Source organism: Oryza glaberrima, chromosome 12 (assembly GCF_000147395.1).
Source record: "Oryza glaberrima chromosome 12, OglaRS2, whole genome shotgun sequence".
Classification (NCBI taxonomy): Eukaryota; Viridiplantae; Streptophyta; class Magnoliopsida; order Poales; family Poaceae; genus Oryza; species Oryza glaberrima.
Window position 1 is genome coordinate 10,667,431 of NC_068337.1, and position 11,748 is coordinate 10,679,178.

Sequence of the window (11,748 nt, forward strand, 5' to 3'; positions counted from 1 at the left end):
TTTAGAACCCATACATGAAATATTAGCCAATAATCCCTAAACCTTATAAAGGAGATATTTATACCCCAAACCCAGTCTTACCCTTCATCGCTTTCTTGTTATTTTGTGACTTTTATTGAATTTGGTTCTTTGTCTTCTTTAGTAGAGTCTATTTTGGATGGCAGCCTGTGATATTTCGAGGATCGGATAATCAGGTTGCCTATCTTGGATTTATTTGCATTGGAGCAAGGCAAGTTATTATTCCTCCCCTTTGAGCATAATTAATCCTATATTCTATATCTCTGATACCTCATGCATTAGTCATACATGATTTCAAATGCATAACCTGAATATAGCAAACCAGATATGCTAGCTTTTGCTTAGCTCTGCCTAGTTAGAATGCATAAAATATAATGAACTTAGATTGGGACAGTACGGTAGAAATGGTTGATTTCCGGGTGGCTAGTACTGTTCCAACCGACATAAAACCGCCAAGTACATGTGAAGAACATCCGAGTACGACCGCAATTCTCGTATGGGCATAGACCTAGCTGATTAAGTTATCTAGCAAAGGTGGTACCTCTATATAGTGGTTCTTCTTAAGTCCTCGCGCATGAGGCAAATTTATGCCGCGAAGGGCATTTGTGATATTTACCGAGGCGCAGGTAAATATGTATTTGAGATAAATCATGTACATGAACTATTTTGTGAACCCTGATTACGATGACATGGTGTCATACAATCAGCTCTCTCTAAAGACCTCGGGAACGCCAGAAATCCTCACGCTGCTGATAACGTTACATTCAGAGCGCATGGGGACTAGAGTTCATGGAACAGGTACCACTGATGTTAGTAACTGAAAAGCTTTGCCATGACAAGGCTAATGTGTTTGGCATGTCATTGATTGCGGGTAAAGCGTACATTTACTGCAGTAAAGTATAAATGAATCTATTCGAATAGCCGTGCTCACGGATTTGAGCATTGGGACTCATATGGCATTTGGTTAGAAACTTAATTCCAAACTTTATTAAATACTGTTGCATTTAAAACATTACAGGCTTTCTTCCTCTATATTCTTTGCTTTCTGCAAGTAAACCTAGCTCTACACAGATATTACCATTTCATGTATTCATTGTTGATTAATATAATAGCTTGCTGAGTACGTTGTACTCACCCTTGCTTCAACCCCCTTTTTCAGAGTCAATTTGGAGTTCTTATCGAAGCTGGGAGTTCAATCATATAAGTTAGTTTCATTTCAATCTAGTTCTCAAGTCTAGATTAGTTAGATGGTTTAAGTCTATAATAAAACATTAGTGTTTAAATCCTTCTATAGCCTCTGTTGGACTAGTTAGCCACAATCTTGTAAATTCCCCCACTATTTTATGTAATAACATCTCCTTTGAAACCTTGACCAAATGTATGCAATGAAGAACCAGATTGTTGAACCTGTATCATTCTACTGATCCAGGGCTTGATACAGTCTAAACATGTCGGTTTCCGAATCATTAGTTTTGGGACCCGACACCTTAACGGTAAATACTTGAAGAAATATTACCCAAGTGTATGGGTTAATTCATGATCGGCTGAATTTGCCGATGCATGTAGAGCCGATGTGTTTGCATCGCCTTGAGATGACCGATATAGTAATATCGCCTAATCTTTGCTTAGCTTTCTTCAGCTTGAATTGGTGTTGCTCAAGATAAGCAGCTAGAGTAATAACGTTGGCTAGATCATCTGGGATTAGAGGTTGAATTTCCTTAAATCTTGCCCGGATTGAACCACAATCAGCTACCAAGTTGTCTAACGATGACCCTAGCTGATGAGATATGTCTTCGAGATTTCTCTTCACATCATCGGACAAAGTAGCTGAGGCTTTGCTAGTGGTGTCTTCTTCTTCTTCATCAAGGTAATCCTTGATGTCAAAAGAAAACAGATCGGCTAAGACCTGCGAAAGGGAAATTAAAGACAAAACTTACTGGGATAGCAGGGGCAGTTGGTTGTTCTTCTCCTTCGACGTTGTGGCTGCCTGTGGCCGATAGAGTCCGTTCGCTAGACATCGGCTGCACAGCAGGCGAAGGAGGAGGAGACTGAAAAAGACAAGTGTTAAATAATGTCGGCTTTGATTGTACTTAAAGATACAAAGAACCTTACCGGTGGAGCTGGCTTTGATGCTATTGGTGCTGATTTCTTCTTCACGGCAGTTTTCTTCTTCTGCAAGTATAAGACTAGTAAGCAATCGGTTGTTCAAATTTGATTATTCTAAAACGGGATGATTGAAACAAGTAATTTACCCTCGTAAAATGAGCTGGAGCAGTAGGAGTTGGAGGAGTTTATTTTGGAGAAGCTGATGGTGTTTTATCTTCTGGGCACTCATTCCGGCTGCAGCTTGGTCAACATCCTCTCCAAGTTCTTCTTCATCCAAAGGCTGGCTTGGATTTCTTCTTTTTGGCCTTCTTCTTTGGAGCCAGAACCGATGGATCAATAGCCGATGCCTTGGTTTTCCTTTTTTTGCCGGCATCGGCTGGTTCTCTTAGTTGCCCTTGGAGCAGACTTGAGGTCCTGGGGGCATGGTAGCCAATGACAGGGGGAGATAGTCCACCTCCATTTGGAATAAGGCCAAGAGCATACTCAATGTCCTTGCCACTGTTGCTTTTGCGAGGAGGGGAGGATTATGTTGTCTACAAGAAAGAAGAGAAATTAGATAAGGTATCAATCGGCTAACAGTTATGTTTACAAAATTGATAATGAAAAGACTTACTTGAGGGATGGCATCTGGGAAGAGGTCTGTCATATACATGGAAGCCGATTGATGGAACAGATGCAATTTCCATTCACCCCACCATTTGTCAAAGGCTTTGCTCCTGAACCTTGCAAACTCTATATTCTCAATACTGCCAAGTTGAGGTCCTGGGATATTCAGCAGCCGATCCATCATCAAGGCTGAAGATATATCACCCCTGCACTGGATCTTATCGGCAAAGTACAAGCCGATCGGCAATTGTCCCATTCCGAACTGCCTAGCTGAACTCATTGGGTGATAAAATTCATAAGAAACTTGAATGTTTCTTCCTTGATGGATGCCAACTGGATGGATGCATGGACTAATAGCAGCTGAAAAGACTTCTCTAGACTTATCAAATTTTTCGAAGTTGATATCCTCAAATCTGAAATCTGCTGGGAGATCGAAATTCATTGAGTCCTCATATGGGAACCAAACCCGAGCATCTCTCTGGAAGCCTTCATAGAAACTGCAGAACCAGTCTTTGAGCAGTTCAGCCGATAGCTTTGCTCCAGAATCGGCTGGTGTGGATGCATATTCTCCATAAGACATGCACCTGCGATGGGTTCGGTCTTCCCCATCATCATCTGTAATCGGCTCTAGTCTTGGGAACTCTGCTTCTGTCACTGATGGCCGATTGACAGCTTTCATGGCTACTAAGTTCAGCCAAGTCTGTAGAAACCACCATGGCCCACCTGCTCCAACCACCGAGCCGACGGCTATCTTAGCTGATGCATTGTTCAAAATTTGGTGCAGATAGCCAAGGAGAATTTTGCCCAAGGGGAATTGTCTCTTTGTTTCTAAGGCTTCAGCTAAGAATTGCCAGTTGGTTGTAGGGCCACAACTTGATCCACAGAAAAGAAATTTCTCCAACCACATCAGTAGAAAAGCTACATGCTCTCGAGAGGTGACTGGCCCTTTGCCCATGTATGCTGCAATATACCCCGACCAACCCCCAATGCTTTTGGTCTTGAATTCAAAGGTGTTTTTGGTATTCAAGCTCATGGGATTAGCCGATGAGGTCACATCAAGACCAGTAATCATGATGATATCTAACAAAGTAGGGGTCATCGGCCCTTGGTTGAACAAGAAGGCATTAAGGGTGTTGGACCAAAAGTAGATTGCAGCGGCCATCAGAGGCTCATCCTTAGCCAAATTTGCTGTAGTAAGGGCTAGCGCTTGGCTGATTCTGATTTCATCCCAGTAGGCTTGTTTGCTAGCCGATACCCGTTTGAACCACAAAGGCCAGCTTTTCTCAGGGGTACTTTTCTCAATAGATGGCCATGATTTAAAGGTGTTTTTCCAGTGACTTAAGTTTGGGTTGGCCAGTCTAAAGGGGATTCTGTTGGTCTCAGCGATGATAAATTCAGAGGGGTCAAGGTTGCCGATTGGGCCGAGAAAGTACTGATGGTCGTGCGACAAACTGGGAACCGCAACAAGATTGGAAAGATGCTACAAGTGCAAAAGAGATAGAGAAGAAGAAAACAAGATGAGATGAAGAAAATCGATCTACTGCACGGGAAAAAGGGATCTAGCCGATGGATACATACCTCTGCGTACTCGGATGACGGCGCAGCAGGCGGGTTGGTTGATGGCGCAGCGGACAGGCCGGCGGAGGTCGACATCACCGTGAGCGGAAGCTTGGCCGGGGAGGAGATTGCCTTGAAATCACCGAGCGCACCGAGGGGATCACCGGAGAGAGAGAAAACTAGGTTTGCTTCAGCGGTGAAAACGGAGGAAACAACGTGAAGTTTCTCGGAGGTGACGGTTAGTATTTAAAGCGCTGGAGTAACGGTCGGAAAACGGCAAGTGCGATTTTCACTCGGAGTCGACATATGGCAAATCCGAAACATTACCAAATATTTCGGACTTGGGGGGCATGTGTTAACGACCAAATTTAGTAATATCAGTGTTGGAAAAGAAGATTAGATCAAAGCGGAATCCAAGACGAAGATCGTTGCGGAAACAGAGCAAGAATCGGCTACGATCCAAATCGGCTACAGACAGGATTGGCAGAGTTCGAGTCGAACAGGGTTAGCCGATACAGCCGATTCTAACAATATGACTCGGTGTACGTCATCGGGTTGAATTAATGTGCTTCATATGGATTGCCACACATGGATTGAGTCCTAAGAAGGCAATTGTATCTATTAATTAGGATATTTTATGTAATTTCCTTAGAGATAAGTGTGGGCAAAAGTCTGCTGCAAAGACTTATGGTATCTTAGAGTTTGTTAGAGATGAGAGTCGTGTCTGACAAGGACATATTTTGTAATCTCGGGTATAAATAGACCCCGAGCCCCACGTAATCAATTAACACACGTTCAAATACAATCTCGGTGCATCGCCACCTTTTACTTTCGTTTTGTTTCGACGAGTTCTTGCTTTCGGGTTGAGCTGCATCGGTTTCGATCTTCAACTAGAGGTATGACTTGTTATGGCGGCTTGCGTTCTTGGGATTAGTGCTTCCATCATTATGACACTCTAATCTTGTGCATGTAAGTTGTCGAGTTATCAATTCTATATAATCTCCGGCAATGTCGTTACCTAACCTCTAATAGGCTAACATCTGTTACTGGAAGGCAGCCGATCAGGTTAATTACCGATGTTGATTTAGATTATATAGAATATCCACCACTCTACGAAACTTCCAATGGCTTGATTGTCTAGATATTGTGTTTCTTTTCATACTTATGGCTGCATCAGTTAGGTTTGACCTCATAAGTCGTGCTTAGAACTATAATCTCTAGCCTGCTTCTTGGTTGTCGATTAGAGTAGTATCGGGGTTTCAGCCGATCTTACCTGATTTAGCCTTATATTTCATGTGCTTAATTGATATGCTAAATCTGCCCTTTATATTGAGATCTTATTGCTTTTTAGATATGTTAAGCTTTTTGTTTGATATATTTTACTCGCTTTAATATCTTAATATAGAGTGGTATCGGAGTATTAGCCGATACGCTCTAGATCTATCTGATCGGTTATGCTGTGAACATCTATAATCTCATTGTTAATATATATTTCGATCTAAGTGATTTATACTATCTCGGCATGGCGACCGATCTATCCCAATCACTTGATTTAAGTATATATCGACATAAAAATTATGCACTGTTAACGTCTATAGCCGATCGAGTAGATTTAGTTTTAATTTACTTATTTATAATTGTCGATTGATTCACATATGACATCGGCTCGAAGATAAATGATATGTCATCGGCGGCTGGCCGATCAGCTATCATTTATGGATTTAACTACGGTTTCTTTGTCTTTATTTCTTGTTGATTGTAGGATCAAATCAACTGGCACGCCCACGAACCTAAAAGGCAAGATTTTGGACCTGCACTGGAGTTAAGCATATATCTTAGGTCTCGTGTTTTCACATCAACAGCGAGCCTCACGAATTAACGACTCAACGAGCCAATACTTCGTGACACGGGACCATCCAAACGGTCAACCGAACCGGCGAACGGAACCGATGGCTCAGAACGACAACAGAAAACTAGACACGATTTACGGGAAAGACTCAGTACGGCAAACGATAGGCCGGTAGGAATTTAGGGATGCACCTATGCTTTGCAACTCAGCTATCGAGCTACGGCACAGCGGCAAACCACCACAACGACGCGAGAGCGGCGGTGGCGGCGGCGGCTAGGGTTTTGTGCGGGGCTAAAAAACTAGGGTTTCAACAACGATACTAAAAGAATTAACACCTAAAATAGGAGATTACGGATAGATTCCTCACCAAACCGAGATGATCGACGAGGAGGAGACGGCGACGATGGTCCGGCAGCAACACGCGGAGACGACGGCAACGTTAGATCAAAACCTAGGACGGAGAAAAATTAGAACCGGATAGATAATGGTGATAGCCATGACACAGAGAGGGAAAACGGATTACCGGCAATGCTAGGGTGACGATGGTGACGACGGTCCGGCGGCAACACGCAGAGATGACGGTGATGTTAGATCAAAACCTAGAACAAAGATAAATTAGAACTGGATAGATAATGGCGATAGCCATGGCACGGAGAGGGAAAACGGATTACCAGCAACGCTAGGGCGATGACGGCGACGACGGGAGGCGGCGGCACAGCAGCGGGCGGTGGCGCTAGGGTGGGCGGTCGGCGGCTAGGGCTAAACCAAAATCGAATAGGAAAAATAGGGGGTTCTAACTTATAGGAGAGGGGAAAAACTAAAAGAGATGGGGCCGGAGGGGAGTCGGCAAAGGAGAGGGGAGAGGATGCTGATTCGGACTCGGGGAGGGGAGGACGGTGCGCGGCAGGGGGAGAGGGGGAGCAGCTGCCGATAGGGAGTGGGAGGACAAAAATAGGAAAAGGATTAGGATAGGGACTTTTCCAAATTGGAAAAGAAATACGGTGCCGTTTTTGGAAAAGAACGAAAACGGACCCACGGACAGAAACGGACCCGACTCATCATGCAAAACGAAACCGCAGACGAAGAGGGAGTGAATCGGGCACTATTCTTGACCAAAGGCGAGAGAGAAAGATTATTATTAAGTCAAATCTTTACAATTTGAATTAACAACATTCTTTGCTCTAAAATCCTGTTAATGATTTTAGAGCAAAGAGAATTCGAAAAAAATTCTCCCTGACATTTCCAATTATTAAATACATTGTTAATTTGGGTTTTCTCCTGGTTAACCAAAGTAATTTCTATAGATGATTTATTGGTGAATCAGAAACTACGAAAAAGGAGAAACTCCGGGTGTGACAGTCTAGTTGACATTCGGCTTCGTCGTTCCCGAACGAATATTCCACGCCACATTAGCTTATGCCGCATCTACCTGAAGTCCGCGCGTCCAACTTTGGTCACGTATTCCTCGGCCAAATCCAGGGCGAGCGGCGTGAGGAGCGAGCACTTGCGCACGTTGTGGAGGTCGTGACCTCGTTTCGTCGTTCCCGCGCTTGTCCTTGCCATCCCGTGTGTACGAGTGAGCGATGTGACATCCTAGCCCAGGGCTTAATAGGATTAATAGAATACTCATACCAAGAAGTTGCAACTTCTTTTTCTTGGCCTGGAGCAATTTCGGGATGGGTGACCGACCAGGAAATTCTTCCCCTGTGCACACGAGTGAGGACAAAGTGTGCAGAAAAGACTTGTGTTCGTCTGTGAGGGCAGTCTATATCTAAGAAAAGCTGCCAGATGTAAGTGGTCCCGGCCTGGGAGAGGCGGGACGTTACAAGCGAGTAGGCCTGCATCGTCGTTGAGTTCATCCCGTAGGAGAGAGGGAGTTCCGGCGAGCCGCTGCGTCATCCCCGAGCTCATCCCACAGGAGAGAGGGGGATCCGGCGCCACTCCGCCCGGGGTTGCCGCCGCTTCGGCCGCCTCTCCCCGCACGCGGTGCCGAGCTCGTCGCTCGATTTCCGCCGACACCCTGACGGGGAAGGTGGAGGGATAGCCCGGCGAAGATGAGGAGGAAAAGTGGCGCCGACGGTGGGGTGGTAGGGAGAGAGGTGCATGGTGATGGTGCCGGAAATGTATTGGCGCGAACTAAGACGACGAACACAACAGCCTAGGAGATCTGCTTAGCACCAGTGCAGGTCCAAAAGTTGATGAGATGTGGGCGTACCAGTCAGTTTGATTCTGCAACTGACAAGATATGCAAATAGTAGATCAATGAGCTGATCAAGCCGATGGAGTAATTCCAGCCGATGCCTATATTAGCTGGTGCCGATAGGGTTTTAAGCAATCGGTTGTATGTCCAATGCAGAGTCTGATACTTGAGTAAATAAATGATATAAAGACAATCGACTGATGATAATGTAACAAAACAACAATATAATCCAGTAGAAACCAATCGGCTAATAATGATATGATAGAATAAGCACTGATCCGAAGGTTATAGCATACATCGGCTAGAGGTCCGATGTCATAAAATCCACGAGATTAGATAAATAGTGAAACCTCTGTTACGATCGGCTAACTCCAACTTGTATGTGTTAACAATGGAATTTGGCAGCAAATTCGGAGAAGAAGAAAGAAGATCAAAGCGGATTTGGTGTTGAATCTAACTGAATTCGAAGTCGGACTGTGGTTGTATTTCTTAACGACATTACTAGAAATATAATTCCTAGCAATAGCACAGAAATATTCATGGTATATTATGGTTACAGACCATATCCGCAAGCGCACGGATATACCATTGTAGCATTTTACCCAAAAGTATTCTAAGGGTATCGTATTTGTTTAATCCCATGGGAAGATTATAATAGAGAGAACCAAGCTAATATTTATATGTTACTTGTGATAATCAAAATCTAAGCAGGGGTTAATTCATTTCAAGGGTAGAGTAACACAAAGCAGAAGCACTCAATATTCTCATACATACTGATTCTAGGCTAAGTGGAAAAGAATAAGAAAAGAATCATTTCCTATACTTCTAATATACATACATACAACTTTAGTCAATATTATCTACTATATAACTATAGTTATATAGCCAATACCCCCCTTACGATGCCCTCCTGGCGTTTCGAGAGACCAGCCCCTAGTTGCTGAGTTCCTTACGACAACTCTTCATTGCCATCCAACTGGGGCAAAATACGGAGGAGTACCCTCCACAGGAAAGTAACTTAGGATTATATACTAACGTGGAGGAATACCCATACTGAGCTATCACCATCAGCGGCCCACCTCTACTATTCTGCAGCATATAACCCCAAATAATAATATTCAATAGCCTAAGCACCTCGCTTATGCTACCAAATACTACTCTACTATCATCCTCATGAAATAAGCAAACATATAAATGAACATTATACCCACATAATTGCATCTCCCGAGTAAGCTAGCTAGACAAGTATATCTCGAATAATATATCGAAAAGTCGGTACCCGAATGATCAGAATGAAGCAAACTATCGTAAATATATTGAAAAGAAAATTCTATAAATATTACATGTCTTACAAAAGAAGGAAAAGCTACTAGAGCCATACCCAAACTCTTCCGAAGACTCCGAGGACTGAAGACTCTATTCTATTTCTATTCCACTATACTGTAGAGACTAACTGAACTTGAGAGAATGTATGAGAAGCCCCTTGCTTGAGTATGTGGAAGAAGTGAGGAGGTGAAGGCCGTAAATAGCCTGGTAATGATGGTTATGGCAGTTGGAAATGTCGGTAATACCCTCCAACCGCTATAGGGAAGCAATCCAGACCGTCCAGCGCCAACCCTGCATCAAACGGTTGCACGGCGGGTTCATGGGCTAGGCCAAACCAGCACAATCTCGGCTGGCGGCCTCCTCTTTTGCTCCTTTCTGTATACTTGTGAATTTTGGGCTGTTTTGGATGTGTCAATTTGGTGTTCTCAGCCCACTTGTCCGCAAGTCTGATTCTCGATAGCGTCTGATTGATCGATTGTATGTTTTGCTACTGATTCTCCTCCATTTTGTATTTATTCTCTTGAAGAGGTTAGAATCCTAGTGCTAGCGGAATATAACTTATTCTAACATAAATATGCATTGCGAGCATAACTAGTTCTCTTTTATTTTGGTAATATTGACGGGCGCAACTGATCGATAACGACCGTCAACAGACTGCACATCGACTACTTTCATAATATTGTCTTAAATCAATCTATTGAACTCATAGATAGTATTACAGTCAATTGGGCGTGTTTAGGGTTTATTATTCTTTGATATATCCAGTCCATAGCCGATTTGGTCTAACTCCGTCGGCTGATACGCTATCGGTCGACTGATTCTGCTTTTATTCTTTCTTGCTGATTGTAGGATCAAATCAGCTGGCATTGACACACTCGAGCCTAGCCTTGGAACTGCACTAGAGTTAAGCAAATCTCCTAGGCCGTCGTGTTTTCACATTAACAGTATGTAATCCTTACAAGCCGATGCGACGTCTAGATACTTCATCGGCTGAAACTCTGATGAAACCCTTATTGGCAATCAAAAAGCATGCTAGAGATTATGGTTCTAAGTACAACTTAGTAGATCAAACTTAACTGATGCAGCACTAAGTATGAAAAGAAACACAATATCTAAATAATCAAGCCCTTGACTGATTTTCAGGGTGGTAGATGTCTAAGCTAATCTAATCTAGCAAGACGATTTAGCCGATACTAGCAGAAACCCTAAAGCGAGAAGCAGCCGATAGAGCTAAATCGATATGCTAAGACTAGATTAACAGAGACATATGATAAATTGATAGGCGAATGCAACCATGCAACCAATGAGTATTTATATGACTCCTTGAGTTCTAATCAAATATTTAATTTATCTCTTCTTTAAGTAGTCTTGAATGCATAAAGACTACAAATAGGAACAACTTATTTGGAAAAACTCAAATGTGAAATATGTCTAACTTTTATGGATGGAGGGAGTAAAATTAAAGCCACTCCTAGAGCCACTTGCACTGTGATGAACCAGATTTTGGACCCGTAGCTTTAGCCTACGTGGCACTCTGAGGCTCCTCAAAATAGTGTGATGAACTGTGAATGGCCTAATAAGTTTTATGAGTTAAAATAGTGTGATGAACTTTGAATGGCCTAAGGTTGTATTCGGCAGCTAGGTTGGCAACACATATCTCGCGTACGGAAAACGAAGCAGTCCATTAGCGCGTAATTAATTAAGTATTCGCTATTTTTTTAAAAAAAAAATAGATCAATATGATTTTTTTAAGCAATTTTCCTATAGAAACTTTTTGCTAAAAACGTACCGTTTAACAATTTAAAAAGCGTGCACGCGGAACATGAGGGATTATGGTAGTAACACATGGCGTCGAACTAAGGCCTGGTTTAGTTACTCCAAAAATTTTTCCTAAGAGCATCACATCGAATCTTTGGACATATGCATGGAGCATTAAATATATATTTTTAAAAAACTAATTGCACAGTTAGAGGGGAAATTGCGAGACAAATCTTTTGAGCCTAATTAGTCCATGATTAGCCATAGTGCTACAGTACCCACATGTGCTAATGACGGATTAATTAGGCTCAAAAGATTCATCTCGCGG